Here is a 27,789-nt window from a genome sequence, read left to right on the forward strand (position 1 = left end):
TGTAAAGGCTTTTCAGGAAGCTTTTAGGACACTGTGAAAATACTGAATTTGAATAGTGGAGGCTAGAAGTAGTGAATGTATCCTTCCTCTCTATCATTAGATGGAGAGAGTGTACAAAGGCCGGCATAGTGGGTCTGTGGCCACTCTTGCTTGCGCTTTTGCGTGTCCGTCAGCCAGCTGTGGAGAAGAGCAAAGTTTTTACATGCAAAGAGCTGTAGTGAAAAGCAGTGTTCCAAACAATGAAATGTGTCCACTCCTTGTGCTTTTCATGCAGTAATGTTTGAAGCTATTTCTGCTGTTGTCCCATTCCCGGTGAAATCCGCTGTGCCTCCAATCCCGATCCCAGTCCTCTCGCAAAGCAATCAGCATTTGTCAGACGCATGAGTCATTGGCGGTACTCAGACTGGATCCTGGACGACTACACGGGGGCACGTGTGGGGTGGCTAAGAGACCAATTGAAGGATGCCATGTTTACTGAATATGTGCCTAATTTTGTCAGGACATAGCTGGGTCCATTGCTTCTGCGTGCTCTATTTTCACAAGCAAAGGCCTGGCTCTTTCTCCTGGCACCTTCTCAGGTGATCTCCATGCCTTCTTCTCAAATCAACGACTGGACTGCCGCAAAATAGCTGACCGTTGTCGACAGGATTCGAACCTGTGCGGGGAGACCCCAATGGATTTCTAGTCCATCGCCTTGACCGCTCGGCCACAACAACCACATTGGGCTGTGGAACTACATACTTGAAAGACATACGTCTTCCAAGTCCTACGCCACACATCTTTCAAGTAGGATGTGCACAACAACGGCCACGCTGGATTGTAAATGCGGTAGCTGCATGACTTTGGTGCGAAAGCTTGTGGTTTTGCAGTTCCGTGAGATTGGTGCAGCACAGCTGCGGTTGAAGCTAACTGGCTGACATTAGCTTGCTTGTTTGCATGAACAGTAACACACACAGCTGATGATTTTGCCACCGCAAAGAGCTGATCAGTACATGGTTAGTAAAATGTTATCTTCATTCCAAACATTGAGCACAATATTTAAAGTGGGACTGGGTGTCTTTATGAAGAAGTAGCGTGTCCAATCCCAGTTTCATGTAAGAAGGTATAGGTATGAAGTGATGAGAACTCAAAGCCTGTGTGAACAGTGTCTTTCCACAGTAAACGGTAGCAGCGAGGCCGATGAAGAATGCACCTGGCCTGACATTGTAAGCATTTGCAGAAAGAGAGGAGAACGTTTTTAGTGTAAAACAATACGCAGCCCACATGCTTGAACAGCACTGCGAGTGGCAACTGCGATGGCCGGGAATCGAACCCGGGTCAACTGCTTGGAAGGCAGCTATGCTCGCCACTATACCACCATCGCTGTGAAAGAACGCAAAATCACTGATTCATTGTCCGGCTTATACAGATTTTCAGGACAATTAACAAGGTGGGCATTGTGATTACTCGCTTGTCAGGTTCTAAACTGGTCAAAAGGTAGATCACTAAAAAGACTAGTGCTTTCATGCAACTGCACATTTAATCTCATCAGCAAAGCTTCTTTGCTACTCAAGTGTGGCCTCTCACGCATTTAAACTCTTGCGTGATTTTTAGCACCTTGAGAGTCGCAATGGTCACGCGAGTTCTTCAGGTCACAGCAGACAAGGTGAGAATAGGTGTGAATCTGTCTTGGGACGAATCTGGGACGAGGACGTCTTTGGCTCCTCTTTCAAGTTATTGGACTTTGGCAAAAAGGTTTTACGCTTAATTCAAAAATGAGAGCAAGTGTCTGTGTCCCGAATACAAAGTGGGAGCTGGTTCCATAGAGAGGGGCCTGAAAAGTGATGGCTCTGCCTTCCATTGCACTTTTATATCCCCTCGGAAGCCAGCAGTCTGAGAGCAAAGCACTCTGTTGGGATGATATGGCACTGTGAGATCTTGTAGACAAAATTGGTGGTGATTATTCAAGACCTTGTGTGTGAGGGCAAGTATTTGGATTTTTATTTGGGATTTAATTGGGAGCCAATGAAGAGAGAAGTCCATATGGGGGAAATCTACTCTGTCCTTCCAGTCCCTGACTGTGCTCTGGATGCAGCGTTTTGTAAAACAGTGTAAAGGCTTTTCAGGAAGCTTTTAGGACACTGTGAAAATACTGAATTTGAATAGTGGAGGCTAGAAGTAGTGAATGTATCCTTCCTCTCTATCATTAGATGGAGAGAGTGTACAAAGGCCGGCATAGTGGGTCTGTGGCCACTCTTGCTTGCGCTTTTGCGTGTCCGTCAGCCAGCTGTGGAGAAGAGCAAAGTTTTTACATGCAAAGAGCTGTAGTGAAAAGCAGTGTTCCAAACAATGAAATGTGTCCACTCCTTGTGCTTTTCATGCAGTAATGTTTGAAGCTATTTCTGCTGTTGTCCCATTCCCGGTGAAATCCGCTGTGCCTCCAATCCCGATCCCAGTCCTCTCGCAAAGCAATCAGCATTTGTCAGACGCATGAGTCATTGGCGGTACTCAGACTGGATCCTGGACGACTACACGGGGGCACGTGTGGGGTGGCTAAGAGACCAATTGAAGGATGCCATGTTTACTGAATATGTGCCTAATTTTGTCAGGACATAGCTGGGTCCATTGCTTCTGCGTGCTCTATTTTCACAAGCAAAGGCCTGGCTCTTTCTCCTGGCACCTTCTCAGGTGATCTCCATGCCTTCTTCTCAAATCAACGACTGGACTGCCGCAAAATAGCTGACCGTTGTCGACAGGATTCGAACCTGTGCGGGGAGACCCCAATGGATTTCTAGTCCATCGCCTTGACCGCTCGGCCACAACAACCACATTGGGCTGTGGAACTACATACTTGAAAGACATACGTCTTCCAAGTCCTACGCCACACATCTTTCAAGTAGGATGTGCACAACAACGGCCACGCTGGATTGTAAATGCGGTAGCTGCATGACTTTGGTGCGAAAGCTTGTGGTTTTGCAGTTCCGTGAGATTGGTGCAGCACAGCTGCGGTTGAAGCTAACTGGCTGACATTAGCTTGCTTGTTTGCATGAACAGTAACACACACAGCTGATGATTTTGCCACCGCAAAGAGCTGATCAGTACATGGTTAGTAAAATGTTATCTTCATTCCAAACATTGAGCACAATATTTAAAGTGGGACTGGGTGTCTTTATGAAGAAGTAGCGTGTCCAATCCCAGTTTCATGTAAGAAGGTATAGGTATGAAGTGATGAGAACTCAAAGCCTGTGTGAACAGTGTCTTTCCACAGTAAACGGTAGCAGCGAGGCCGATGAAGAATGCACCTGGCCTGACATTGTAAGCATTTGCAGAAAGAGAGGAGAACGTTTTTAGTGTAAAACAATACGCAGCCCACATGCTTGAACAGCACTGCGAGTGGCAACTGCGATGGCCGGGAATCGAACCCGGGTCAACTGCTTGGAAGGCAGCTATGCTCGCCACTATACCACCATCGCTGTGAAAGAACGCAAAATCACTGATTCATTGTCCGGCTTATACAGATTTTCAGGACAATTAACAAGGTGGGCATTGTGATTACTCGCTTGTCAGGTTCTAAACTGGTCAAAAGGTAGATCACTAAAAAGACTAGTGCTTTCATGCAACTGCACATTTAATCTCATCAGCAAAGCTTCTTTGCTACTCAAGTGTGGCCTCTCACGCATTTAAACTCTTGCGTGATTTTTAGCACCTTGAGAGTCGCAATGGTCACGCGAGTTCTTCAGGTCACAGCAGACAAGGTGAGAATAGGTGTGAATCTGTCTTGGGACGAATCTGGGACGAGGACGTCTTTGGCTCCTCTTTCAAGTTATTGGACTTTGGCAAAAAGGTTTTACGCTTAATTCAAAAATGAGAGCAAGTGTCTGTGTCCCGAATACAAAGTGGGAGCTGGTTCCATAGAGAGGGGCCTGAAAAGTGATGGCTCTGCCTTCCATTGCACTTTTATATCCCCTCGGAAGCCAGCAGTCTGAGAGCAAAGCACTCTGTTGGGATGATATGGCACTGTGAGATCTTGTAGACAAAATTGGTGGTGATTATTCAAGACCTTGTGTGTGAGGGCAAGTATTTGGATTTTTATTTGGGATTTAATTGGGAGCCAATGAAGAGAGAAGTCCATATGGGGGAAATCTACTCTGTCCTTCCAGTCCCTGACTGTGCTCTGGATGCAGCGTTTTGTAAAACAGTGTAAAGGCTTTTCAGGAAGCTTTTAGGACACTGTGAAAATACTGAATTTGAATAGTGGAGGCTAGAAGTAGTGAATGTATCCTTCCTCTCTATCATTAGATGGAGAGAGTGTACAAAGGCCGGCATAGTGGGTCTGTGGCCACTCTTGCTTGCGCTTTTGCGTGTCCGTCAGCCAGCTGTGGAGAAGAGCAAAGTTTTTACATGCAAAGAGCTGTAGTGAAAAGCAGTGTTCCAAACAATGAAATGTGTCCACTCCTTGTGCTTTTCATGCAGTAATGTTTGAAGCTATTTCTGCTGTTGTCCCATTCCCGGTGAAATCCGCTGTGCCTCCAATCCCGATCCCAGTCCTCTCGCAAAGCAATCAGCATTTGTCAGACGCATGAGTCATTGGCGGTACTCAGACTGGATCCTGGACGACTACACGGGGGCACGTGTGGGGTGGCTAAGAGACCAATTGAAGGATGCCATGTTTACTGAATATGTGCCTAATTTTGTCAGGACATAGCTGGGTCCATTGCTTCTGCGTGCTCTATTTTCACAAGCAAAGGCCTGGCTCTTTCTCCTGGCACCTTCTCAGGTGATCTCCATGCCTTCTTCTCAAATCAACGTCTGGACTGCCGCAAAACAGCTGACCGCTGTCGACAGGATTCGAACCTGTGCGGGGAGACCCCAATGGATTTCTAGTCCATCGCCTTGACCGCTCGGCCACAACAACCACATTGGGCTGTGGAACTACATACTTGAAAGACATACGTCTTCCAAGTCCTACGCCACACATCTTTCAAGTAGGATGTGCACAACAACGGCCACGCTGGATTGTAAATGCGGTAGCTGCATGACTTTGGTGCGAAAGCTTGTGGTTTTGCAGTTCCGTGAGATTGGTGCAGCACAGCTGCGGTTGAAGCTAACTGGCTGACATTAGCTTGCTTGTTTGCATGAACAGTAACACACACAGCTGATGATTTTGCCACCGCAAAGAGCTGATCAGTACATGGTTAGTAAAATGTTATCTTCATTCCAAACATTGAGCACAATATTTAAAGTGGGACTGGGTGTCTTTATGAAGAAGTAGCGTGTCCAATCCCAGTTTCATGTAAGAAGGTATAGGTATGAAGTGATGAGAACTCAAAGCCTGTGTGAACAGTGTCTTTCCACAGTAAACGGTAGCAGCGAGGCCGATGAAGAATGCACCTGGCCTGACATTGTAAGCATTTGCAGAAAGAGAGGAGAACGTTTTTAGTGTAAAACAATACGCAGCCCACATGCTTGAACAGCACTGCGAGTGGCAACTGCGATGGCCGGGAATCGAACCCGGGTCAACTGCTTGGAAGGAAGCTATGCTCGCCACTATACCACCATCGCTGTGAAAGAACGCAAAATCACTGATTCATTGTCCGGCTTATACAGATTTTCAGGACAATTAACAAGGTGGGCATTGTGATTACTCGCTTGTCAGGTTCTAAACTGGTCAAAAGGTAGATCACTAAAAAGACTAGTGCTTTCATGCAACTGCACATTTAATCTCATCAGCAAAGCTTCTTTGCTACTCAAGTGTGGCCTCTCACGCATTTAAACTCTTGCGTGATTTTTAGCACCTTGAGAGTCGCAATGGTCACGCGAGTTCTTCAGGTCACAGCAGACAAGGTGAGAATAGGTGTGAATCTGTCTTGGGACGAATCTGGGACGAGGACGTCTTTGGCTCCTCTTTCAAGTTATTGGACTTTGGCAAAAAGGTTTTACGCTTAATTCAAAAATGAGAGCAAGTGTCTGTGTCCCGAATACAAAGTGGGAGCTGGTTCCATAGAGAGGGGCCTGAAAAGTGATGGCTCTGCCTTCCATTGCACTTTTATATCCCCTCGGAAGCCAGCAGTCTGAGAGCAAAGCACTCTGTTGGGATGATATGGCACTGTGAGATCTTGTAGACAAAATTGGTGGTGATTATTCAAGACCTTGTGTGTGAGGGCAAGTATTTGGATTTTTATTTGGGATTTAATTGGGAGCCAATGAAGAGAGAAGTCCATATGGGGGAAATCTACTCTGTCCTTCCAGTCCCTGACTGTGCTCTGGATGCAGCGTTTTGTAAAACAGTGTAAAGGCTTTTCAGGAAGCTTTTAGGACACTGTGAAAATACTGAATTTGAATAGTGGAGGCTAGAAGTAGTGAATGTATCCTTCCTCTCTATCATTAGATGGAGAGAGTGTACAAAGGCCGGCATAGTGGGTCTGTGGCCACTCTTGCTTGCGCTTTTGCGTGTCCGTCAGCCAGCTGTGGAGAAGAGCAAAGTTTTTACATGCAAAGAGCTGTAGTGAAAAGCAGTGTTCCAAACAATGAAATGTGTCCACTCCTTGTGCTTTTCATGCAGTAATGTTTGAAGCTATTTCTGCTGTTGTCCCATTCCCGGTGAAATCCGCTGTGCCTCCAATCCCGATCCCAGTCCTCTCGCAAAGCAATCAGCATTTGTCAGACGCATGAGTCATTGGCGGTACTCAGACTGGATCCTGGACGACTACACGGGGGCACGTGTGGGGTGGCTAAGAGACCAATTGAAGGATGCCATGTTTACTGAATATGTGCCTAATTTTGTCAGGACATAGCTGGGTCCATTGCTTCTGCGTGCTCTATTTTCACAAGCAAAGGCCTGGCTCTTTCTCCTGGCACCTTCTCAGGTGATCTCCATGCCTTCTTCTCAAATCAACGACTGGACTGCCGCAAAATAGCTGACCGTTGTCGACAGGATTCGAACCTGTGCGGGGAGACCCCAATGGATTTCTAGTCCATCGCCTTGACCGCTCGGCCACAACAACCACATTGGGCTGTGGAACTACATACTTGAAAGACATACGTCTTCCAAGTCCTACGCCACACATCTTTCAAGTAGGATGTGCACAACAACGGCCACGCTGGATTGTAAATGCGGTAGCTGCATGACTTTGGTGCGAAAGCTTGTGGTTTTGCAGTTCCGTGAGATTGGTGCAGCACAGCTGCGGTTGAAGCTAACTGGCTGACATTAGCTTGCTTGTTTGCATGAACAGTAACACACACAGCTGATGATTTTGCCACCGCAAAGAGCTGATCAGTACATGGTTAGTAAAATGTTATCTTCATTCCAAACATTGAGCACAATATTTAAAGTGGGACTGGGTGTCTTTATGAAGAAGTAGCGTGTCCAATCCCAGTTTCATGTAAGAAGGTATAGGTATGAAGTGATGAGAACTCAAAGCCTGTGTGAACAGTGTCTTTCCACAGTAAACGGTAGCAGCGAGGCCGATGAAGAATGCACCTGGCCTGACATTGTAAGCATTTGCAGAAAGAGAGGAGAACGTTTTTAGTGTAAAACAATACGCAGCCCACATGCTTGAACAGCACTGCGAGTGGCAACTGCGATGGCCGGGAATCGAACCCGGGTCAACTGCTTGGAAGGCAGCTATGCTCGCCACTATACCACCATCGCTGTGAAAGAACGCAAAATCACTGATTCATTGTCCGGCTTATACAGATTTTCAGGACAATTAACAAGGTGGGCATTGTGATTACTCGCTTGTCAGGTTCTAAACTGGTCAAAAGGTAGATCACTAAAAAGACTAGTGCTTTCATGCAACTGCACATTTAATCTCATCAGCAAAGCTTCTTTGCTACTCAAGTGTGGCCTCTCACGCATTTAAACTCTTGCGTGATTTTTAGCACCTTGAGAGTCGCAATGGTCACGCGAGTTCTTCAGGTCACAGCAGACAAGGTGAGAATAGGTGTGAATCTGTCTTGGGACGAATCTGGGACGAGGACGTCTTTGGCTCCTCTTTCAAGTTATTGGACTTTGGCAAAAAGGTTTTACGCTTAATTCAAAAATGAGAGCAAGTGTCTGTGTCCCGAATACAAAGTGGGAGCTGGTTCCATAGAGAGGGGCCTGAAAAGTGATGGCTCTGCCTTCCATTGCACTTTTATATCCCCTCGGAAGCCAGCAGTCTGAGAGCAAAGCACTCTGTTGGGATGATATGGCACTGTGAGATCTTGTAGACAAAATTGGTGGTGATTATTCAAGACCTTGTGTGTGAGGGCAAGTATTTGGATTTTTATTTGGGATTTAATTGGGAGCCAATGAAGAGAGAAGTCCATATGGGGGAAATCTACTCTGTCCTTCCAGTCCCTGACTGTGCTCTGGATGCAGCGTTTTGTAAAATAGTGTAAAGGCTTTTCAGGAAGCTTTTAGGACACTGTGAAAATACTGAATTTGAATAGTGGAGGCTAGAAGTAGTGAATGTATCCTTCCTCTCTATCATTAGATGGAGAGAGTGTACAAAGGCCGGCATAGTGGGTCTGTGGCCACTCTTGCTTGCGCTTTTGCGTGTCCATCAGCCAGCTGTGGAGAAGAGCAAAGTTTTTACATGCAAAGAGCTGTAGTGAAAAGCAGTGTTCCAAACAATGAAATGTGTCCACTCCTTGTGCTTTTCATGCAGTAATGTTTGAAGCTATTTCTGCTGTTGTCCCGTTCCCGGTGAAATCCGCTGTGCCTCCAATCCCGATCCCAGTCCTCTCGCAAAGCAATCAGCATTTGTCAGACGCATGAGTCATTGGCGGTACTCAGACTGGATCCTGGACGACTACACGGGGGAACGTGTGGGGTGGCTAAGAGACCAATTGAAGGATGCCATGTTTACTGAATATGTGCCTAATTTTGTCAGGACATAGCTGGGTCCATTGCTTCTGCGTGCTCTATTTTCACAAGCAAAGGCCTGGCTCTTTCTCCTGGCACCTTCTCAGGTGATCTCCATGCCTTCTTCTCAAATCAACGACTGGACTGCCGCAAAATAGCTGACCGTTGTCGACAGGATTCGAACCTGTGCGGGGAGACCCCAATGGATTTCTAGTCCATCGCCTTGACCGCTCGGCCACAACAACCACATTGGGCTGTGGAACTACATACTTGAAAGACATACGTCTTCCAAGTCCTACGCCACACATCTTTCAAGTAGGATGTGCACAACAACGGCCACGCTGGATTGTAAATGCGGTAGCTGCATGACTTTGGTGCGAAAGCTTGTGGTTTTGCAGTTCCGTGAGATTGGTGCAGCACAGCTGCGGTTGAAGCTAACTGGCTGACATTAGCTTGCTTGTTTGCATGAACAGTAACACACACAGCTGATGATTTTGCCACCGCAAAGAGCTGATCAGTACATGGTTAGTAAAATGTTATCTTCATTCCAAACATTGAGCACAATATTTAAAGTGGGACTGGGTGTCTTTATGAAGAAGTAGCGTGTCCAATCCCAGTTTCATGTAAGAAGGTATAGGTATGAAGTGATGAGAACTCAAAGCCTGTTTGAACAGTGTCTTTCCACAGTAAACGGTAGCAGCGAGGCCGATGAAGAATGCACCTGGCCTGACATTGTAAGCATTTGCAGAAAGAGAGGAGAACGTTTTTAGTGTAAAACAATACGCAGCCCACATGCTTGAACAGCACTGCGAGTGGCAACTGCGATGGCCGGGAATCGAACCCGGGTCAACTGCTTGGAAGGAAGCTATGCTCGCCACTATACCACCATCGCTGTGAAAGAACGCAAAATCACTGATTCATTGTCCGGCTTATACAGATTTTCAGGACAATTAACAAGGTGGGCATTGTGATTACTCGCTTGTCAGGTTCTAAACTGGTCAAAAGGTAGATCACTAAAAAGACTAGTGCTTTCATGCAACTGCACATTTAATCTCATCAGCAAAGCTTCTTTGCTACTCAAGTGTGGCCTCTCACGCATTTAAACTCTTGCGTGATTTTTAGCACCTTGAGAGTCGCAATGGTCACGCGAGTTCTTCAGGTCACAGCAGACAAGGTGAGAATAGGTGTGAATCTGTCTTGGGACGAATCTGGGACGAGGACGTCTTTGGCTCCTCTTTCAAGTTATTGGACTTTGGCAAAAAGGTTTTACGCTTAATTCAAAAATGAGAGCAAGTGTCTGTGTCCCGAATACAAAGTGGGAGCTGGTTCCATAGAGAGGGGCCTGAAAAGTGATGGCTCTGCCTTCCATTGCACTTTTATATCCCCTCGGAAGCCAGCAGTCTGAGAGCAAAGCACTCTGTTGGGATGATATGGCACTGTGAGATCTTGTAGACAAAATTGGTGGTGATTATTCAAGACCTTGTGTGTGAGGGCAAGTATTTGGATTTTTATTTGGGATTTAATTGGGAGCCAATGAAGAGAGAAGTCCATATGGGGGAAATCTACTCTGTCCTTCCAGTCCCTGACTGTGCTCTGGATGCAGCGTTTTGTAAAACAGTGTAAAGGCTTTTCAGGAAGCTTTTAGGACACTGTGAAAATACTGAATTTGAATAGTGGAGGCTAGAAGTAGTGAATGTATCCTTCCTCTCTATCATTAGATGGAGAGAGTGTACAAAGGCCGGCATAGTGGGTCTGTGGCCACTCTTGCTTGCGCTTTTGCGTGTCCGTCAGCCAGCTGTGGAGAAGAGCAAAGTTTTTACATGCAAAGAGCTGTAGTGAAAAGCAGTGTTCCAAACAATGAAATGTGTCCACTCCTTGTGCTTTTCATGCAGTAATGTTTGAAGCTATTTCTGCTGTTGTCCCGTTCCCGGTGAAATCCGCTGTGCCTCCAATCCCGATCCCAGTCCTCTCGCAAAGCAATCAGCATTTGTCAGACGCATGAGTCATTGGCGGTACTCAGACTGGATCCTGGACGACTACACGGGGGCACGTGTGGGGTGGCTAAGAGACCAATTGAAGGATGCCATGTTTACTGAATATGTGCCTAATTTTGTCAGGACATAGCTGGGTCCATTGCTTCTGCGTGCTCTATTTTCACAAGCAAAGGCCTGGCTCTTTCTCCTGGCACCTTCTCAGGTGATCTCCATGCCTTCTTCTCAAATCAACGACTGGACTGCCGCAAAATAGCTGACCGTTGTCGACAGGATTCGAACCTGTGCGGGGAGACCCCAATGGATTTCTAGTCCATCGCCTTGACCGCTCGGCCACAACAACCACATTGGGCTGTGGAACTACATACTTGAAAGACATACGTCTTCCAAGTCCTACGCCACACATCTTTCAAGTAGGATGTGCACAACAACGGCCACGCTGGATTGTAAATGCGGTAGCTGCATGACTTTGGTGCGAAAGCTTGTGGTTTTGCAGTTCCGTGAGATTGGTGCAGCACAGCTGCGGTTGAAGCTAACTGGCTGACATTAGCTTGCTTGTTTGCATGAACAGTAACACACACAGCTGATGATTTTGCCACCGCAAAGAGCTGATCAGTACATGGTTAGTAAAATGTTATCTTCATTCCAAACATTGAGCACAATATTTAAAGTGGGACTGGGTGTCTTTATGAAGAAGTAGCGTGTCCAATCCCAGTTTCATGTAAGAAGGTATAGGTATGAAGTGATGAGAACTCAAAGCCTGTGTGAACAGTGTCTTTCCACAGTAAACGGTAGCAGCGAGGCCGATGAAGAATGCACCTGGCCTGACATTGTAAGCATTTGCAGAAAGAGAGGAGAACGTTTTTAGTGTAAAACAATACGCAGCCCACATGCTTGAACAGCACTGCGAGTGGCAACTGCGATGGCCGGGAATCGAACCCGGGTCAACTGCTTGGAAGGCAGCTATGCTCGCCACTATACCACCATCGCTGTGAAAGAACGCAAAATCACTGATTCATTGTCCGGCTTATACAGATTTTCAGGACAATTAACAAGGTGGGCATTGTGATTACTCGCTTGTCAGGTTCTAAACTGGTCAAAAGGTAGATCACTAAAAAGACTAGTGCTTTCATGCAACTGCACATTTAATCTCATCAGCAAAGCTTCTTTGCTACTCAAGTGTGGCCTCTCACGCATTTAAACTCTTGCGTGATTTTTAGCACCTTGAGAGTCGCAATGGTCACGCGAGTTCTTCAGGTCACAGCAGACAAGGTGAGAATAGGTGTGAATCTGTCTTGGGACGAATCTGGGACGAGGACGTCTTTGGCTCCTCTTTCAAGTTATTGGACTTTGGCAAAAAGGTTTTACGCTTAATTCAAAAATGAGAGCAAGTGTCTGTGTCCCGAATACAAAGTGGGAGCTGGTTCCATAGAGAGGGGCCTGAAAAGTGATGGCTCTGCCTTCCATTGCACTTTTATATCCCCTCGGAAGCCAGCAGTCTGAGAGCAAAGCACTCTGTTGGGATGATATGGCACTGTGAGATCTTGTAGACAAAATTGGTGGTGATTATTCAAGACCTTGTGTGTGAGGGCAAGTATTTGGATTTTTATTTGGGATTTAATTGGGAGCCAATGAAGAGAGAAGTCCATATGGGGGAAATCTACTCTGTCCTTCCAGTCCCTGACTGTGCTCTGGATGCAGCGTTTTGTAAAACAGTGTAAAGGCTTTTCAGGAAGCTTTTAGGACACTGTGAAAATACTGAATTTGAATAGTGGAGGCTAGAAGTAGTGAATGTATCCTTCCTCTCTATCATTAGATGGAGAGAGTGTACAAAGGCCGGCATAGTGGGTCTGTGGCCACTCTTGCTTGCGCTTTTGCGTGTCCGTCAGCCAGCTGTGGAGAAGAGCAAAGTTTTTACATGCAAAGAGCTGTAGTGAAAAGCAGTGTTCCAAACAATGAAATGTGTCCACTCCTTGTGCTTTTCATGCAGTAATGTTTGAAGCTATTTCTGCTGTTGTCCCATTCCCGGTGAAATCCGCTGTGCCTCCAATCCCGATCCCAGTCCTCTCGCAAAGCAATCAGCATTTGTCAGACGCATGAGTCATTGGCGGTACTCAGACTGGATCCTGGACGACTACACGGGGGCACGTGTGGGGTGGCTAAGAGACCAATTGAAGGATGCCATGTTTACTGAATATGTGCCTAATTTTGTCAGGACATAGCTGGGTCCATTGCTTCTGCGTGCTCTATTTTCACAAGCAAAGGCCTGGCTCTTTCTCCTGGCACCTTCTCAGGTGATCTCCATGCCTTCTTCTCAAATCAACGACTGGACTGCCGCAAAATAGCTGACCGTTGTCGACAGGATTCGAACCTGTGCGGGGAGACCCCAATGGATTTCTAGTCCATCGCCTTGACCGCTCGGCCACAACAACCACATTGGGCTGTGGAACTACATACTTGAAAGACATACGTCTTCCAAGTCCTACGCCACACATCTTTCAAGTAGGATGTGCACAACAACGGCCACGCTGGATTGTAAATGCGGTAGCTGCATGACTTTGGTGCGAAAGCTTGTGGTTTTGCAGTTCCGTGAGATTGGTGCAGCACAGCTGCGGTTGAAGCTAACTGGCTGACATTAGCTTGCTTGTTTGCATGAACAGTAACACACACAGCTGATGATTTTGCCACCGCAAAGAGCTGATCAGTACATGGTTAGTAAAATGTTATCTTCATTCCAAACATTGAGCACAATATTTAAAGTGGGACTGGGTGTCTTTATGAAGAAGTAGCGTGTCCAATCCCAGTTTCATGTAAGAAGGTATAGGTATGAAGTGATGAGAACTCAAAGCCTGTGTGAACAGTGTCTTTCCACAGTAAACGGTAGCAGCGAGGCCGATGAAGAATGCACCTGGCCTGACATTGTAAGCATTTGCAGAAAGAGAGGAGAACGTTTTTAGTGTAAAACAATACGCAGCCCACATGCTTGAACAGCACTGCGAGTGGCAACTGCGATGGCCGGGAATCGAACCCGGGTCAACTGCTTGGAAGGCAGCTATGCTCGCCACTATACCACCATCGCTGTGAAAGAACGCAAAATCACTGATTCATTGTCCGGCTTATACAGATTTTCAGGACAATTAACAAGGTGGGCATTGTGATTACTCGCTTGTCAGGTTCTAAACTGGTCAAAAGGTAGATCACTAAAAAGACTAGTGCTTTCATGCAACTGCACATTTAATCTCATCAGCAAAGCTTCTTTGCTACTCAAGTGTGGCCTCTCACGCATTTAAACTCTTGCGTGATTTTTAGCACCTTGAGAGTCGCAATGGTCATGCGAGTTCTTCAGGTCACAGCAGACAAGGTGAGAATAGGTGTGAATCTGTCTTGGGACGAATCTGGGACGAGGACGTCTTTGGCTCCTCTTTCAAGTTATTGGACTTTGGCAAAAAGGTTTTACGCTTAATTCAAAAATGAGAGCAAGTGTCTGTGTCCCGAATACAAAGTGGGAGCTGGTTCCATAGAGAGGGGCCTGAAAAGTGATGGCTCTGCCTTCCATTGCACTTTTATATCCCCTCGGAAGCCAGCAGTCTGAGAGCAAAGCACTCTGTTGGGATGATATGGCACTGTGAGATCTTGTAGACAAAATTGGTGGTGATTATTCAAGACCTTGTGTGTGAGGGCAAGTATTTGGATTTTTATTTGGGATTTAATTGGGAGCCAATGAAGAGAGAAGTCCATATGGGGGAAATCTACTCTGTCCTTCCAGTCCCTGACTGTGCTCTGGATGCAGCGTTTTGTAAAACAGTGTAAAGGCTTTTCAGGAAGCTTTTAGGACACTGTGAAAATACTGAATTTGAATAGTGGAGGCTAGAAGTAGTGAATGTATCCTTCCTCTCTATCATTAGATGGAGAGAGTGTACAAAGGCCGGCATAGTGGGTCTGTGGCCACTCTTGCTTGCGCTTTTGCGTGTCCGTCAGCCAGCTGTGGAGAAGAGCAAAGTTTTTACATGCAAAGAGCTGTAGTGAAAAGCAGTGTTCCAAACAATGAAATGTGTCCACTCCTTGTGCTTTTCATGCAGTAATGTTTGAAGCTATTTCTGCTGTTGTCCCATTCCCGGTGAAATCCGCTGTGCCTCCAATCCCGATCCCAGTCCTCTCGCAAAGCAATCAGCATTTGTCAGACGCATGAGTCATTGGCGGTACTCAGACTGGATCCTGGACGACTACACGGGGGCACGTGTGGGGTGGCTAAGAGACCAATTGAAGGATGCCATGTTTACTGAATATGTGCCTAATTTTGTCAGGACATAGCTGGGTCCATTGCTTCTGCGTGCTCTATTTTCACAAGCAAAGGCCTGGCTCTTTCTCCTGGCACCTTCTCAGGTGATCTCCATGCCTTCTTCTCAAATCAACGTCTGGACTGCCGCAAAACAGCTGACCGCTGTCGACAGGATTCGAACCTGTGCGGGGAGACCCCAATGGATTTCTAGTCCATCGCCTTGACCGCTCGGCCACAACAACCACATTGGGCTGTGGAACTACATACTTGAAAGACATACGTCTTCCAAGTCCTACGCCACACATCTTTCAAGTAGGATGTGCACAACAACGGCCACGCTGGATTGTAAATGCGGTAGCTGCATGACTTTGGTGCGAAAGCTTGTGGTTTTGCAGTTCCGTGAGATTGGTGCAGCACAGCTGCGGTTGAAGCTAACTGGCTGACATTAGCTTGCTTGTTTGCATGAACAGTAACACACACAGCTGATGATTTTGCCACCGCAAAGAGCTGATCAGTACATGGTTAGTAAAATGTTATCTTCATTCCAAACATTGAGCACAATATTTAAAGTGGGACTGGGTGTCTTTATGAAGAAGTAGCGTGTCCAATCCCAGTTTCATGTAAGAAGGTATAGGTATGAAGTGATGAGAACTCAAAGCCTGTGTGAACAGTGTCTTTCCACAGTAAACGGTAGCAGCGAGGCCGATGAAGAATGCACCTGGCCTGACATTGTAAGCATTTGCAGAAAGAGAGGAGAACGTTTTTAGTGTAAAACAATACGCAGCCCACATGCTTGAACAGCACTGCGAGTGGCAACTGCGATGGCCGGGAATCGAACCCGGGTCAACTGCTTGGAAGGAAGCTATGCTCGCCACTATACCACCATCGCTGTGAAAGAACGCAAAATCACTGATTCATTGTCCGGCTTATACAGATTTTCAGGACAATTAACAAGGTGGGCATTGTGATTACTCGCTTGTCAGGTTCTAAACTGGTCAAAAGGTAGATCACTAAAAAGACTAGTGCTTTCATGCAACTGCACATTTAATCTCATCAGCAAAGCTTCTTTGCTACTCAAGTGTGGCCTCTCACGCATTTAAACTCTTGCGTGATTTTTAGCACCTTGAGAGTCGCAATGGTCACGCGAGTTCTTCAGGTCACAGCAGACAAGGTGAGAATAGGTGTGAATCTGTCTTGGGACGAATCTGGGACGAGGACGTCTTTGGCTCCTCTTTCAAGTTATTGGACTTTGGCAAAAAGGTTTTACGCTTAATTCAAAAATGAGAGCAAGTGTCTGTGTCCCGAATACAAAGTGGGAGCTGGTTCCATAGAGAGGGGCCTGAAAAGTGATGGCTCTGCCTTCCATTGCACTTTTATATCCCCTCGGAAGCCAGCAGTCTGAGAGCAAAGCACTCTGTTGGGATGATATGGCACTGTGAGATCTTGTAGACAAAATTGGTGGTGATTATTCAAGACCTTGTGTGTGAGGGCAAGTATTTGGATTTTTATTTGGGATTTAATTGGGAGCCAATGAAGAGAGAAGTCCATATGGGGGAAATCTACTCTGTCCTTCCAGTCCCTGACTGTGCTCTGGATGCAGCGTTTTGTAAAACAGTGTAAAGGCTTTTCAGGAAGCTTTTAGGACACTGTGAAAATACTGAATTTGAATAGTGGAGGCTAGAAGTAGTGAATGTATCCTTCCTCTCTATCATTAGATGGAGAGAGTGTACAAAGGCCGGCATAGTGGGTCTGTGGCCACTCTTGCTTGCGCTTTTGCGTGTCCGTCAGCCAGCTGTGGAGAAGAGCAAAGTTTTTACATGCAAAGAGCTGTAGTGAAAAGCAGTGTTCCAAACAATGAAATGTGTCCACTCCTTGTGCTTTTCATGCAGTAATGTTTGAAGCTATTTCTGCTGTTGTCCCATTCCCGGTGAAATCCGCTGTGCCTCCAATCCCGATCCCAGTCCTCTCGCAAAGCAATCAGCATTTGTCAGACGCATGAGTCATTGGCGGTACTCAGACTGGATCCTGGACGACTACACGGGGGCACGTGTGGGGTGGCTAAGAGACCAATTGAAGGATGCCATGTTTACTGAATATGTGCCTAATTTTGTCAGGACATAGCTGGGTCCATTGCTTCTGCGTGCTCTATTTTCACAAGCAAAGGCCTGGCTCTTTCTCCTGGCACCTTCTCAGGTGATCTCCATGCCTTCTTCTCAAATCAACGACTGGACTGCCGCAAAATAGCTGACCGTTGTCGACAGGATTCGAACCTGTGCGGGGAGACCCCAATGGATTTCTAGTCCATCGCCTTGACCGCTCGGCCACAACAACCACATTGGGCTGTGGAACTACATACTTGAAAGACATACGTCTTCCAAGTCCTACGCCACACATCTTTCAAGTAGGATGTGCACAACAACGGCCACGCTGGATTGTAAATGCGGTAGCTGCATGACTTTGGTGCGAAAGCTTGTGGTTTTGCAGTTCCGTGAGATTGGTGCAGCACAGCTGCGGTTGAAGCTAACTGGCTGACATTAGCTTGCTTGTTTGCATGAACAGTAACACACACAGCTGATGATTTTGCCACCGCAAAGAGCTGATCAGTACATGGTTAGTAAAATGTTATCTTCATTCCAAACATTGAGCACAATATTTAAAGTGGGACTGGGTGTCTTTATGAAGAAGTAGCGTGTCCAATCCCAGTTTCATGTAAGAAGGTATAGGTATGAAGTGATGAGAACTCAAAGCCTGTGTGAACAGTGTCTTTCCACAGTAAACGGTAGCAGCGAGGCCGATGAAGAATGCACCTGGCCTGACATTGTAAGCATTTGCAGAAAGAGAGGAGAACGTTTTTAGTGTAAAACAATACGCAGCCCACATGCTTGAACAGCACTGCGAGTGGCAACTGCGATGGCCGGGAATCGAACCCGGGTCAACTGCTTGGAAGGCAGCTATGCTCGCCACTATACCACCATCGCTGTGAAAGAACGCAAAATCACTGATTCATTGTCCGGCTTATACAGATTTTCAGGACAATTAACAAGGTGGGCATTGTGATTACTCGCTTGTCAGGTTCTAAACTGGTCAAAAGGTAGATCACTAAAAAGACTAGTGCTTTCATGCAACTGCACATTTAATCTCATCAGCAAAGCTTCTTTGCTACTCAAGTGTGGCCTCTCACGCATTTAAACTCTTGCGTGATTTTTAGCACCTTGAGAGTCGCAATGGTCACGCGAGTTCTTCAGGTCACAGCAGACAAGGTGAGAATAGGTGTGAATCTGTCTTGGGACGAATCTGGGACGAGGACGTCTTTGGCTCCTCTTTCAAGTTATTGGACTTTGGCAAAAAGGTTTTACGCTTAATTCAAAAATGAGAGCAAGTGTCTGTGTCCCGAATACAAAGTGGGAGCTGGTTCCATAGAGAGGGGCCTGAAAAGTGATGGCTCTGCCTTCCATTGCACTTTTATATCCCCTCGGAAGCCAGCAGTCTGAGAGCAAAGCACTCTGTTGGGATGATATGGCACTGTGAGATCTTGTAGACAAAATTGGTGGTGATTATTCAAGACCTTGTGTGTGAGGGCAAGTATTTGGATTTTTATTTGGGATTTAATTGGGAGCCAATGAAGAGAGAAGTCCATATGGGGGAAATCTACTCTGTCCTTCCAGTCCCTGACTGTGCTCTGGATGCAGCGTTTTGTAAAACAGTGTAAAGGCTTTTCAGGAAGCTTTTAGGACACTGTGAAAATACTGAATTTGAATAGTGGAGGCTAGAAGTAGTGAATGTATCCTTCCTCTCTATCATTAGATGGAGAGAGTGTACAAAGGCCGGCATAGTGGGTCTGTGGCCACTCTTGCTTGCGCTTTTGCGTGTCCGTCAGCCAGCTGTGGAGAAGAGCAAAGTTTTTACATGCAAAGAGCTGTAGTGAAAAGCAGTGTTCCAAACAATGAAATGTGTCCACTCCTTGTGCTTTTCATGCAGTAATGTTTGAAGCTATTTCTGCTGTTGTCCCATTCCCGGTGAAATCCGCTGTGCCTCCAATCCCGATCCCAGTCCTCTCGCAAAGCAATCAGCATTTGTCAGACGCATGAGTCATTGGCGGTACTCAGACTGGATCCTGGACGACTACACGGGGGCACGTGTGGGGTGGCTAAGAGACCAATTGAAGGATGCCATGTTTACTGAATATGTGCCTAATTTTGTCAGGACATAGCTGGGTCCATTGCTTCTGCGTGCTCTATTTTCACAAGCAAAGGCCTGGCTCTTTCTCCTGGCACCTTCTCAGGTGATCTCCATGCCTTCTTCTCAAATCAACGACTGGACTGCCGCAAAATAGCTGACCGTTGTCGACAGGATTCGAACCTGTGCGGGGAGACCCCAATGGATTTCTAGTCCATCGCCTTGACCGCTCGGCCACAACAACCACATTGGGCTGTGGAACTACATACTTGAAAGACATACGTCTTCCAAGTCCTACGCCACACATCTTTCAAGTAGGATGTGCACAACAACGGCCACGCTGGATTGTAAATGCGGTAGCTGCATGACTTTGGTGCGAAAGCTTGTGGTTTTGCAGTTCCGTGAGATTGGTGCAGCACAGCTGCGGTTGAAGCTAACTGGCTGACATTAGCTTGCTTGTTTGCATGAACAGTAACACACACAGCTGATGATTTTGCCACCGCAAAGAGCTGATCAGTACATGGTTAGTAAAATGTTATCTTCATTCCAAACATTGAGCACAATATTTAAAGTGGGACTGGGTGTCTTTATGAAGAAGTAGCGTGTCCAATCCCAGTTTCATGTAAGAAGGTATAGGTATGAAGTGATGAGAACTCAAAGCCTGTGTGAACAGTGTCTTTCCACAGTAAACGGTAGCAGCGAGGCCGATGAAGAATGCACCTGGCCTGACATTGTAAGCATTTGCAGAAAGAGAGGAGAACGTTTTTAGTGTAAAACAATACGCAGCCCACATGCTTGAACAGCACTGCGAGTGGCAACTGCGATGGCCGGGAATCGAACCCGGGTCAACTGCTTGGAAGGCAGCTATGCTCGCCACTATACCACCATCGCTGTGAAAGAACGCAAAATCACTGATTCATTGTCCGGCTTATACAGATTTTCAGGACAATTAACAAGGTGGGCATTGTGATTACTCGCTTGTCAGGTTCTAAACTGGTCAAAAGGTAGATCACTAAAAAGACTAGTGCTTTCATGCAACTGCACATTTAATCTCATCAGCAAAGCTTCTTTGCTACTCAAGTGTGGCCTCTCACGCATTTAAACTCTTGCGTGATTTTTAGCACCTTGAGAGTCGCAATGGTCACGCGAGTTCTTCAGGTCACAGCAGACAAGGTGAGAATAGGTGTGAATCTGTCTTGGGACGAATCTGGGACGAGGACGTCTTTGGCTCCTCTTTCAAGTTATTGGACTTTGGCAAAAAGGTTTTACGCTTAATTCAAAAATGAGAGCAAGTGTCTGTGTCCCGAATACAAAGTGGGAGCTGGTTCCACAGAGAGGGGCCTGAAAAGTGATGGCTCTGCCTTCCATTGCACTTTAAAATCCCCTCGGAAGCCAGCAGTCTGAGAGCAAAGCACTCTGTTGGGATGATATGGCACTGTGAGATCTTGTAGACAAAATTGGTGGTGATTATTCAAGACCTTGTGTGTGAGGGCAAGTATTTGGATTTTTATTTGGGATTTAATTGGGAGCCAATGAAGAGAGAAGTCCATATGGGGGAAATCTACTCTGTCCTTCCAGTCCCTGACTGTGCTCTGGATGCAGCGTTTTGTAAAACAGTGTAAAGGCTTTTCAGGAAGCTTTTAGGACACTGTGAAAATACTGAATTTGAATAGTGGAGGCTAGAAGTAGTGAATGTATCCTTCCTCTCTATCATTAGATGGAGAGAGTGTACAAAGGCCGGCATAGTGGGTCTGTGGCCACTCTTGCTTGCGCTTTTGCGTGTCCGTCAGCCAGCTGTGGAGAAGAGCAAAGTTTTTACATGCAAAGAGCTGTAGTGAAAAGCAGTGTTCCAAACAATGAAATGTGTCCACTCCTTGTGCTTTTCATGCAGTAATGTTTGAAGCTATTTCTGCTGTTGTCCCATTCCCGGTGAAATCCGCTGTGCCTCCAATCCCGATCCCAGTCCTCTCGCAAAGCAATCAGCATTTGTCAGACGCATGAGTCATTGGCGGTACTCAGACTGGATCCTGGACGACTACACGGGGGCACGTGTGGGGTGGCTAAGAGACCAATTGAAGGATGCCATGTTTACTGAATATGTGCCTAATTTTGTCAGGACATAGCTGGGTCCATTGCTTCTGCGTGCTCTATTTTCACAAGCAAAGGCCTGGCTCTTTCTCCTGGCACCTTCTCAGGTGATCTCCATGCCTTCTTCTCAAATCAACGACTGGACTGCCGCAAAATAGCTGACCGTTGTCGACAGGATTCGAACCTGTGCGGGGAGACCCCAATGGATTTCTAGTCCATCGCCTTGACCGCTCGGCCACAACAACCACATTGGGCTGTGGAACTACATACTTGAAAGACATACGTCTTCCAAGTCCTACGCCACACATCTTTCAAGTAGGATGTGCACAACAACGGCCACGCTGGATTGTAAATGCGGTAGCTGCATGACTTTGGTGCGAAAGCTTGTGGTTTTGCAGTTCCGTGAGATTGGTGCAGCACAGCTGCGGTTGAAGCTAACTGGCTGACATTAGCTTGCTTGTTTGCATGAACAGTAACACACACAGCTGATGATTTTGCCACCGCAAAGAGCTGATCAGTACATGGTTAGTAAAATGTTATCTTCATTCCAAACATTGAGCACAATATTTAAAGTGGGACTGGGTGTCTTTATGAAGAAGTAGCGTGTCCAATCCCAGTTTCATGTAAGAAGGTATAGGTATGAAGTGATGAGAACTCAAAGCCTGTGTGAACAGTGTCTTTCCACAGTAAACGGTAGCAGCGAGGCCGATGAAGAATGCACCTGGCCTGACATTGTAAGCATTTGCAGAAAGAGAGGAGAACGTTTTTAGTGTAAAACAATACGCAGCCCACATGCTTGAACAGCACTGCGAGTGGCAACTGCGATGGCCGGGAATCGAACCCGGGTCAACTGCTTGGAAGGCAGCTATGCTCGCCACTATACCACCATCGCTGTGAAAGAACGCAAAATCACTGATTCATTGTCCGGCTTATACAGATTTTCAGGACAATTAACAAGGTGGGCATTGTGATTACTCGCTTGTCAGGTTCTAAACTGGTCAAAAGGTAGATCACTAAAAAGACTAGTGCTTTCATGCAACTGCACATTTAATCTCATCAGCAAAGCTTCTTTGCTACTCAAGTGTGGCCTCTCACGCATTTAAACTCTTGCGTGATTTTTAGCACCTTGAGAGTCGCAATGGTCATGCGAGTTCTTCAGGTCACAGCAGACAAGGTGAGAATAGGTGTGAATCTGTCTTGGGACGAATCTGGGACGAGGACGTCTTTGGCTCCTCTTTCAAGTTATTGGACTTTGGCAAAAAGGTTTTACGCTTAATTCAAAAATGAGAGCAAGTGTCTGTGTCCCGAATACAAAGTGGGAGCTGGTTCCATAGAGAGGGGCCTGAAAAGTGATGGCTCTGCCTTCCATTGCACTTTTATATCCCCTCGGAAGCCAGCAGTCTGAGAGCAAAGCACTCTGTTGGGATGATATGGCACTGTGAGATCTTGTAGACAAAATTGGTGGTGATTATTCAAGACCTTGTGTGTGAGGGCAAGTATTTGGATTTTTATTTGGGATTTAATTGGGAGCCAATGAAGAGAGAAGTCCATATGGGGGAAATCTACTCTGTCCTTCCAGTCCCTGACTGTGCTCTGGATGCAGCGTTTTGTAAAACAGTGTAAAGGCTTTTCAGGAAGCTTTTAGGACACTGTGAAAATACTGAATTTGAATAGTGGAGGCTAGAAGTAGTGAATGTATCCTTCCTCTCTATCATTAGATGGAGAGAGTGTACAAAGGCCGGCATAGTGGGTCTGTGGCCACTCTTGCTTGCGCTTTTGCGTGTCCGTCAGCCAGCTGTGGAGAAGAGCAAAGTTTTTACATGCAAAGAGCTGTAGTGAAAAGCAGTGTTCCAAACAATGAAATGTGTCCACTCCTTGTGCTTTTCATGCAGTAATGTTTGAAGCTATTTCTGCTGTTGTCCCATTCCCGGTGAAATCCGCTGTGCCTCCAATCCCGATCCCAGTCCTCTCGCAAAGCAATCAGCATTTGTCAGACGCATGAGTCATTGGCGGTACTCAGACTGGATCCTGGACGACTACACGGGGGCACGTGTGGGGTGGCTAAGAGACCAATTGAAGGATGCCATGTTTACTGAATATGTGCCTAATTTTGTCAGGACATAGCTGGGTCCATTGCTTCTGCGTGCTCTATTTTCACAAGCAAAGGCCTGGCTCTTTCTCCTGGCACCTTCTCAGGTGATCTCCATGCCTTCTTCTCAAATCAACGACTGGACTGCCGCAAAATAGCTGACCGTTGTCGACAGGATTCGAACCTGTGCGGGGAGACCCCAATGGATTTCTAGTCCATCGCCTTGACCGCTCGGCCACAACAACCACATTGGGCTGTGGAACTACATACTTGAAAGACATACGTCTTCCAAGTCCTACGCCACACATCTTTCAAGTAGGATGTGCACAACAACGGCCACGCTGGATTGTAAATGCGGTAGCTGCATGACTTTGGTGCGAAAGCTTGTGGTTTTGCAGTTCCGTGAGATTGGTGCAGCACAGCTGCGGTTGAAGCTAACTGGCTGACATTAGCTTGCTTGTTTGCATGAACAGTAACACACACAGCTGATGATTTTGCCACCGCAAAGAGCTGATCAGTACATGGTTAGTAAAATGTTATCTTCATTCCAAACATTGAGCACAATATTTAAAGTGGGACTGGGTGTCTTTATGAAGAAGTAGCGTGTCCAATCCCAGTTTCATGTAAGAAGGTATAGGTATGAAGTGATGAGAACTCAAAGCCTGTGTGAACAGTGTCTTTCCACAGTAAACGGTAGCAGCGAGGCCGATGAAGAATGCACCTGGCCTGACATTGTAAGCATTTGCAGAAAGAGAGGAGAACGTTTTTAGTGTAAAACAATACGCAGCCCACATGCTTGAACAGCACTGCGAGTGGCAACTGCGATGGCCGGGAATCGAACCCGGGTCAACTGCTTGGAAGGCAGCTATGCTCGCCACTATACCACCATCGCTGTGAAAGAACGCAAAATCACTGATTCATTGTCCGGCTTATACAGATTTTCAGGACAATTAACAAGGTGGGCATTGTGATTACTCGCTTGTCAGGTTCTAAACTGGTCAAAAGGTAGATCACTAAAAAGACTAGTGCTTTCATGCAACTGCACATTTAATCTCATCAGCAAAGCTTCTTTGCTACTCAAGTGTGGCCTCTCACGCATTTAAACTCTTGCGTGATTTTTAGCACCTTGAGAGTCGCAATGGTCATGCGAGTTCTTCAGGTCACAGCAGACAAGGTGAGAATAGGTGTGAATCTGTCTTGGGACGAATCTGGGACGAGGACGTCTTTGGCTCCTCTTTCAAGTTATTGGACTTTGGCAAAAAGGTTTTACGCTTAATTCAAAAATGAGAGCAAGTGTCTGTGTCCCGAATACAAAGTGGGAGCTGGTTCCATAGAGAGGGGCCTGAAAAGTGATGGCTCTGCCTTCCATTGCACTTTTATATCCCCTCGGAAGCCAGCAGTCTGAGAGCAAAGCACTCTGTTGGGATGATATGGCACTGTGAGATCTTGTAGACAAAATTGGTGGTGATTATTCAAGACCTTGTGTGTGAGGGCAAGTATTTGGATTTTTATTTGGGATTTAATTGGGAGCCAATGAAGAGAGAAGTCCATATGGGGGAAATCTACTCTGTCCTTCCAGTCCCTGACTGTGCTCTGGATGCAGCGTTTTGTAAAACAGTGTAAAGGCTTTTCAGGAAGCTTTTAGGACACTGTGAAAATACTGAATTTGAATAGTGGAGGCTAGAAGTAGTGAATGTATCCTTCCTCTCTATCATTAGATGGAGAGAGTGTACAAAGGCCGGCATAGTGGGTCTGTGGCCACTCTTGCTTGCGCTTTTGCGTGTCCGTCAGCCAGCTGTGGAGAAGAGCAAAGTTTTTACATGCAAAGAGCTGTAGTGAAAAGCAGTGTTCCAAACAATGAAATGTGTCCACTCCTTGTGCTTTTCATGCAGTAATGTTTGAAGCTATTTCTGCTGTTGTCCCATTCCCGGTGAAATCCGCTGTGCCTCCAATCCCGATCCCAGTCCTCTCGCAAAGCAATCAGCATTTGTCAGACGCATGAGTCATTGGCGGTACTCAGACTGGATCCTGGACGACTACACGGGGGAACGTGTGGGGTGGCTAAGAGACCAATTGAAGGATGCCATGTTTACTGAATATGTGCCTAATTTTGTCAGGACATAGCTGGGTCCATTGCTTCTGCGTGCTCTATTTTCACAAGCAAAGGCCTGGCTCTTTCTCCTGGCACCTTCTCAGGTGATCTCCATGCCTTCTTCTCAAATCAACGTCTGGACTGCCGCAAAACAGCTGACCGTTGTCGACAGGATTCGAACCTGTGCGGGGAGACCCCAATGGATTTCTAGTCCATCGCCTTGACCGCTCGGCCACAACAACCACATTGGGCTGTGGAACTACATACTTGAAAGACATACGTCTTCCAAGTCCTACGCCACACATCTTTCAAGTAGGATGTGCACAACAACGGCCACGCTGGATTGTAAATGCGGTAGCTGCATGACTTTGGTGCGAAAGCTTGTGGTTTTGCAGTTCCGTGAGATTGGTGCAGCACAGCTGCGGTTGAAGCTAACTGGCTGACATTAGCTTGCTTGTTTGCATGAACAGTAACACACACAGCTGATGATTTTGCCACCGCAAAGAGCTGATCAGTACATGGTTAGTAAAATGTTATCTTCATTCCAAACATTGAGCACAATATTTAAAGTGGGACTGGGTGTCTTTATGAAGAAGTAGCGTGTCCAATCCCAGTTTCATGTAAGAAGGTATAGGTATGAAGTGATGAGAACTCAAAGCCTGTGTGAACAGTGTCTTTCCACAGTAAACGGTAGCAGCGAGGCCGATGAAGAATGCACCTGGCCTGACATTGTAAGCATTTGCAGAAAGAGAGGAGAACGTTTTTAGTGTAAAACAATACGCAGCCCACATGCTTGAACAGCACTGCGAGTGGCAACTGCGATGGCCGGGAATCGAACCCGGGTCAACTGCTTGGAAGGCAGCTATGCTCGCCACTATACCACCATCGCTGTGAAAGAACGCAAAATCACTGATTCATTGTCCGGCTTATACAGATTTTCAGGACAATTAACAAGGTGGGCATTGTGATTACTCGCTTGTCAGGTTCTAAACTGGTCAAAAGGTAGATCACTAAAAAGACTAGTGCTTTCATGCAACTGCACATTTAATCTCATCAGCAAAGCTTCTTTGCTACTCAAGTGTGGCCTCTCACGCATTTAAACTCTTGCGTGATTTTTAGCACCTTGAGAGTCGCAATGGTCACGCGAGTTCTTCAGGTCACAGCAGACAAGGTGAGAATAGGTGTGAATCTGTCTTGGGACGAATCTGGGACGAGGACGTCTTTGGCTCCTCTTTCAAGTTATTGGACTTTGGCAAAAAGGTTTTACGCTTAATTCAAAAATGAGAGCAAGTGTCTGTGTCCCGAATACAAAGTGGGAGCTGGTTCCATAGAGAGGGGCCTGAAAAGTGATGGCTCTGCCTTCCATTGCACTTTTATATCCCCTCGGAAGCCAGCAGTCTGAGAGCAAAGCACTCTGTTGGGATGATATGGCACTGTGAGATCTTGTAGACAAAATTGGTGGTGATTATTCAAGACCTTGTGTGTGAGGGCAAGTATTTGGATTTTTATTTGGGATTTAATTGGGAGCCAATGAAGAGAGAAGTCCATATGGGGGAAATCTACTCTGTCCTTCCAGTCCCTGACTGTGCTCTGGATGCAGCGTTTTGTAAAACAGTGTAAAGGCTTTTCAGGAAGCTTTTAGGACACTGTGAAAATACTGAATTTGAATAGTGGAGGCTAGAAGTAGTGAATGTATCCTTCCTCTCTATCATTAGATGGAGAGAGTGTACAAAGGCCGGCATAGTGGGTCTGTGGCCACTCTTGCTTGCGCTTTTGCGTGTCCGTCAGCCAGCTGTGGAGAAGAGCAAAGTTTTTACATGCAAAGAGCTGTAGTGAAAAGCAGTGTTCCAAACAATGAAATGTGTCCACTCCTGGTGCTTTTCATGCAGTAATGTTTGAAGCTATTTCTGCTGTTGTCCCATTCCCGGTGAAATCCGCTGTGCCTCCAATCCCGATCCCAGTCCTCTCGCAAAGCAATCAGCATTTGTCAGACGCATGAGTCATTGGCGGTACTCAGACTGGATCCTGGACGACTACACGGGGGCACGTGTGGGGTGGCTAAGAGACCAATTGAAGGATGCCATGTTTACTGAATATGTGCCTAATTTTGTCAGGACATAGCTGGGTCCATTGCTTCTGCGTGCTCTATTTTCACAAGCAAAGGCCTGGCTCTTTCTCCTGGCACCTTCTCAGGTGATCTCCATGCCTTCTTCTCAAATCAACGACTGGACTGCCGCAAAATAGCTG

The 27,789-nt window shown here is 46.5% G+C and overlaps 26 non-coding genes across 26 annotated transcripts; all 26 read right to left on the reverse strand.

Annotated features, from left to right (window-relative positions):
• Nucleotides 1-634: 634 nt before the first annotated feature.
• Nucleotides 635-716, reverse strand: trnas-aga (transfer RNA serine (anticodon AGA)). Its single transcript has one exon. It is a non-coding gene; the product is annotated as a tRNA-Ser (tRNA).
• A 575-nt stretch (nucleotides 717-1,291) lies between these two features.
• Nucleotides 1,292-1,363, reverse strand: trnag-ucc (transfer RNA glycine (anticodon UCC)). The gene has a single exon. It is a non-coding gene; the product is annotated as a tRNA-Gly (tRNA).
• Nucleotides 1,364-2,723: 1,360 nt separating this feature from the next.
• On the reverse strand, nucleotides 2,724-2,805 carry trnas-aga (transfer RNA serine (anticodon AGA)). The gene has a single exon. It is a non-coding gene; the product is annotated as a tRNA-Ser (tRNA).
• A 575-nt stretch (nucleotides 2,806-3,380) lies between these two features.
• Nucleotides 3,381-3,452, reverse strand: trnag-ucc (transfer RNA glycine (anticodon UCC)). Its single transcript has one exon. It is a non-coding gene; the product is annotated as a tRNA-Gly (tRNA).
• A 1,360-nt stretch (nucleotides 3,453-4,812) lies between these two features.
• trnas-aga (transfer RNA serine (anticodon AGA)) lies at nucleotides 4,813-4,894 on the reverse strand. Its single transcript has one exon. It is a non-coding gene; the product is annotated as a tRNA-Ser (tRNA).
• A 575-nt stretch (nucleotides 4,895-5,469) lies between these two features.
• trnag-ucc (transfer RNA glycine (anticodon UCC)) lies at nucleotides 5,470-5,541 on the reverse strand. The gene has a single exon. It is a non-coding gene; the product is annotated as a tRNA-Gly (tRNA).
• A 1,360-nt stretch (nucleotides 5,542-6,901) lies between these two features.
• trnas-aga (transfer RNA serine (anticodon AGA)) lies at nucleotides 6,902-6,983 on the reverse strand. The gene has a single exon. It is a non-coding gene; the product is annotated as a tRNA-Ser (tRNA).
• Nucleotides 6,984-7,558: 575 nt separating this feature from the next.
• trnag-ucc (transfer RNA glycine (anticodon UCC)) lies at nucleotides 7,559-7,630 on the reverse strand. The gene has a single exon. It is a non-coding gene; the product is annotated as a tRNA-Gly (tRNA).
• A 1,360-nt stretch (nucleotides 7,631-8,990) lies between these two features.
• trnas-aga (transfer RNA serine (anticodon AGA)) lies at nucleotides 8,991-9,072 on the reverse strand. Its single transcript has one exon. It is a non-coding gene; the product is annotated as a tRNA-Ser (tRNA).
• A 575-nt stretch (nucleotides 9,073-9,647) lies between these two features.
• Nucleotides 9,648-9,719, reverse strand: trnag-ucc (transfer RNA glycine (anticodon UCC)). Its single transcript has one exon. It is a non-coding gene; the product is annotated as a tRNA-Gly (tRNA).
• A 1,360-nt stretch (nucleotides 9,720-11,079) lies between these two features.
• trnas-aga (transfer RNA serine (anticodon AGA)) lies at nucleotides 11,080-11,161 on the reverse strand. Its single transcript has one exon. It is a non-coding gene; the product is annotated as a tRNA-Ser (tRNA).
• A 575-nt stretch (nucleotides 11,162-11,736) lies between these two features.
• trnag-ucc (transfer RNA glycine (anticodon UCC)) lies at nucleotides 11,737-11,808 on the reverse strand. Its single transcript has one exon. It is a non-coding gene; the product is annotated as a tRNA-Gly (tRNA).
• Nucleotides 11,809-13,168: 1,360 nt separating this feature from the next.
• trnas-aga (transfer RNA serine (anticodon AGA)) lies at nucleotides 13,169-13,250 on the reverse strand. Its single transcript has one exon. It is a non-coding gene; the product is annotated as a tRNA-Ser (tRNA).
• Nucleotides 13,251-13,825: 575 nt separating this feature from the next.
• Nucleotides 13,826-13,897, reverse strand: trnag-ucc (transfer RNA glycine (anticodon UCC)). Its single transcript has one exon. It is a non-coding gene; the product is annotated as a tRNA-Gly (tRNA).
• Nucleotides 13,898-15,257: 1,360 nt separating this feature from the next.
• On the reverse strand, nucleotides 15,258-15,339 carry trnas-aga (transfer RNA serine (anticodon AGA)). Its single transcript has one exon. It is a non-coding gene; the product is annotated as a tRNA-Ser (tRNA).
• A 575-nt stretch (nucleotides 15,340-15,914) lies between these two features.
• On the reverse strand, nucleotides 15,915-15,986 carry trnag-ucc (transfer RNA glycine (anticodon UCC)). Its single transcript has one exon. It is a non-coding gene; the product is annotated as a tRNA-Gly (tRNA).
• A 1,360-nt stretch (nucleotides 15,987-17,346) lies between these two features.
• Nucleotides 17,347-17,428, reverse strand: trnas-aga (transfer RNA serine (anticodon AGA)). The gene has a single exon. It is a non-coding gene; the product is annotated as a tRNA-Ser (tRNA).
• Nucleotides 17,429-18,003: 575 nt separating this feature from the next.
• On the reverse strand, nucleotides 18,004-18,075 carry trnag-ucc (transfer RNA glycine (anticodon UCC)). Its single transcript has one exon. It is a non-coding gene; the product is annotated as a tRNA-Gly (tRNA).
• Nucleotides 18,076-19,435: 1,360 nt separating this feature from the next.
• On the reverse strand, nucleotides 19,436-19,517 carry trnas-aga (transfer RNA serine (anticodon AGA)). The gene has a single exon. It is a non-coding gene; the product is annotated as a tRNA-Ser (tRNA).
• A 575-nt stretch (nucleotides 19,518-20,092) lies between these two features.
• Nucleotides 20,093-20,164, reverse strand: trnag-ucc (transfer RNA glycine (anticodon UCC)). The gene has a single exon. It is a non-coding gene; the product is annotated as a tRNA-Gly (tRNA).
• A 1,360-nt stretch (nucleotides 20,165-21,524) lies between these two features.
• Nucleotides 21,525-21,606, reverse strand: trnas-aga (transfer RNA serine (anticodon AGA)). Its single transcript has one exon. It is a non-coding gene; the product is annotated as a tRNA-Ser (tRNA).
• Nucleotides 21,607-22,181: 575 nt separating this feature from the next.
• trnag-ucc (transfer RNA glycine (anticodon UCC)) lies at nucleotides 22,182-22,253 on the reverse strand. Its single transcript has one exon. It is a non-coding gene; the product is annotated as a tRNA-Gly (tRNA).
• Nucleotides 22,254-23,613: 1,360 nt separating this feature from the next.
• On the reverse strand, nucleotides 23,614-23,695 carry trnas-aga (transfer RNA serine (anticodon AGA)). The gene has a single exon. It is a non-coding gene; the product is annotated as a tRNA-Ser (tRNA).
• Nucleotides 23,696-24,270: 575 nt separating this feature from the next.
• On the reverse strand, nucleotides 24,271-24,342 carry trnag-ucc (transfer RNA glycine (anticodon UCC)). Its single transcript has one exon. It is a non-coding gene; the product is annotated as a tRNA-Gly (tRNA).
• A 1,360-nt stretch (nucleotides 24,343-25,702) lies between these two features.
• On the reverse strand, nucleotides 25,703-25,784 carry trnas-aga (transfer RNA serine (anticodon AGA)). Its single transcript has one exon. It is a non-coding gene; the product is annotated as a tRNA-Ser (tRNA).
• Nucleotides 25,785-26,359: 575 nt separating this feature from the next.
• On the reverse strand, nucleotides 26,360-26,431 carry trnag-ucc (transfer RNA glycine (anticodon UCC)). Its single transcript has one exon. It is a non-coding gene; the product is annotated as a tRNA-Gly (tRNA).
• Nucleotides 26,432-27,789: the final 1,358 nt, after the last annotated feature.

Source organism: Rhamphochromis longiceps, linkage group LG9, assembly GCF_057381845.1.
Source record: "Rhamphochromis longiceps isolate RC_006_pf linkage group LG9, R_longiceps_female_GT1.1, whole genome shotgun sequence".
Lineage (NCBI taxonomy): Eukaryota > Metazoa > Chordata > Actinopteri > Cichliformes > Cichlidae > Rhamphochromis > Rhamphochromis longiceps.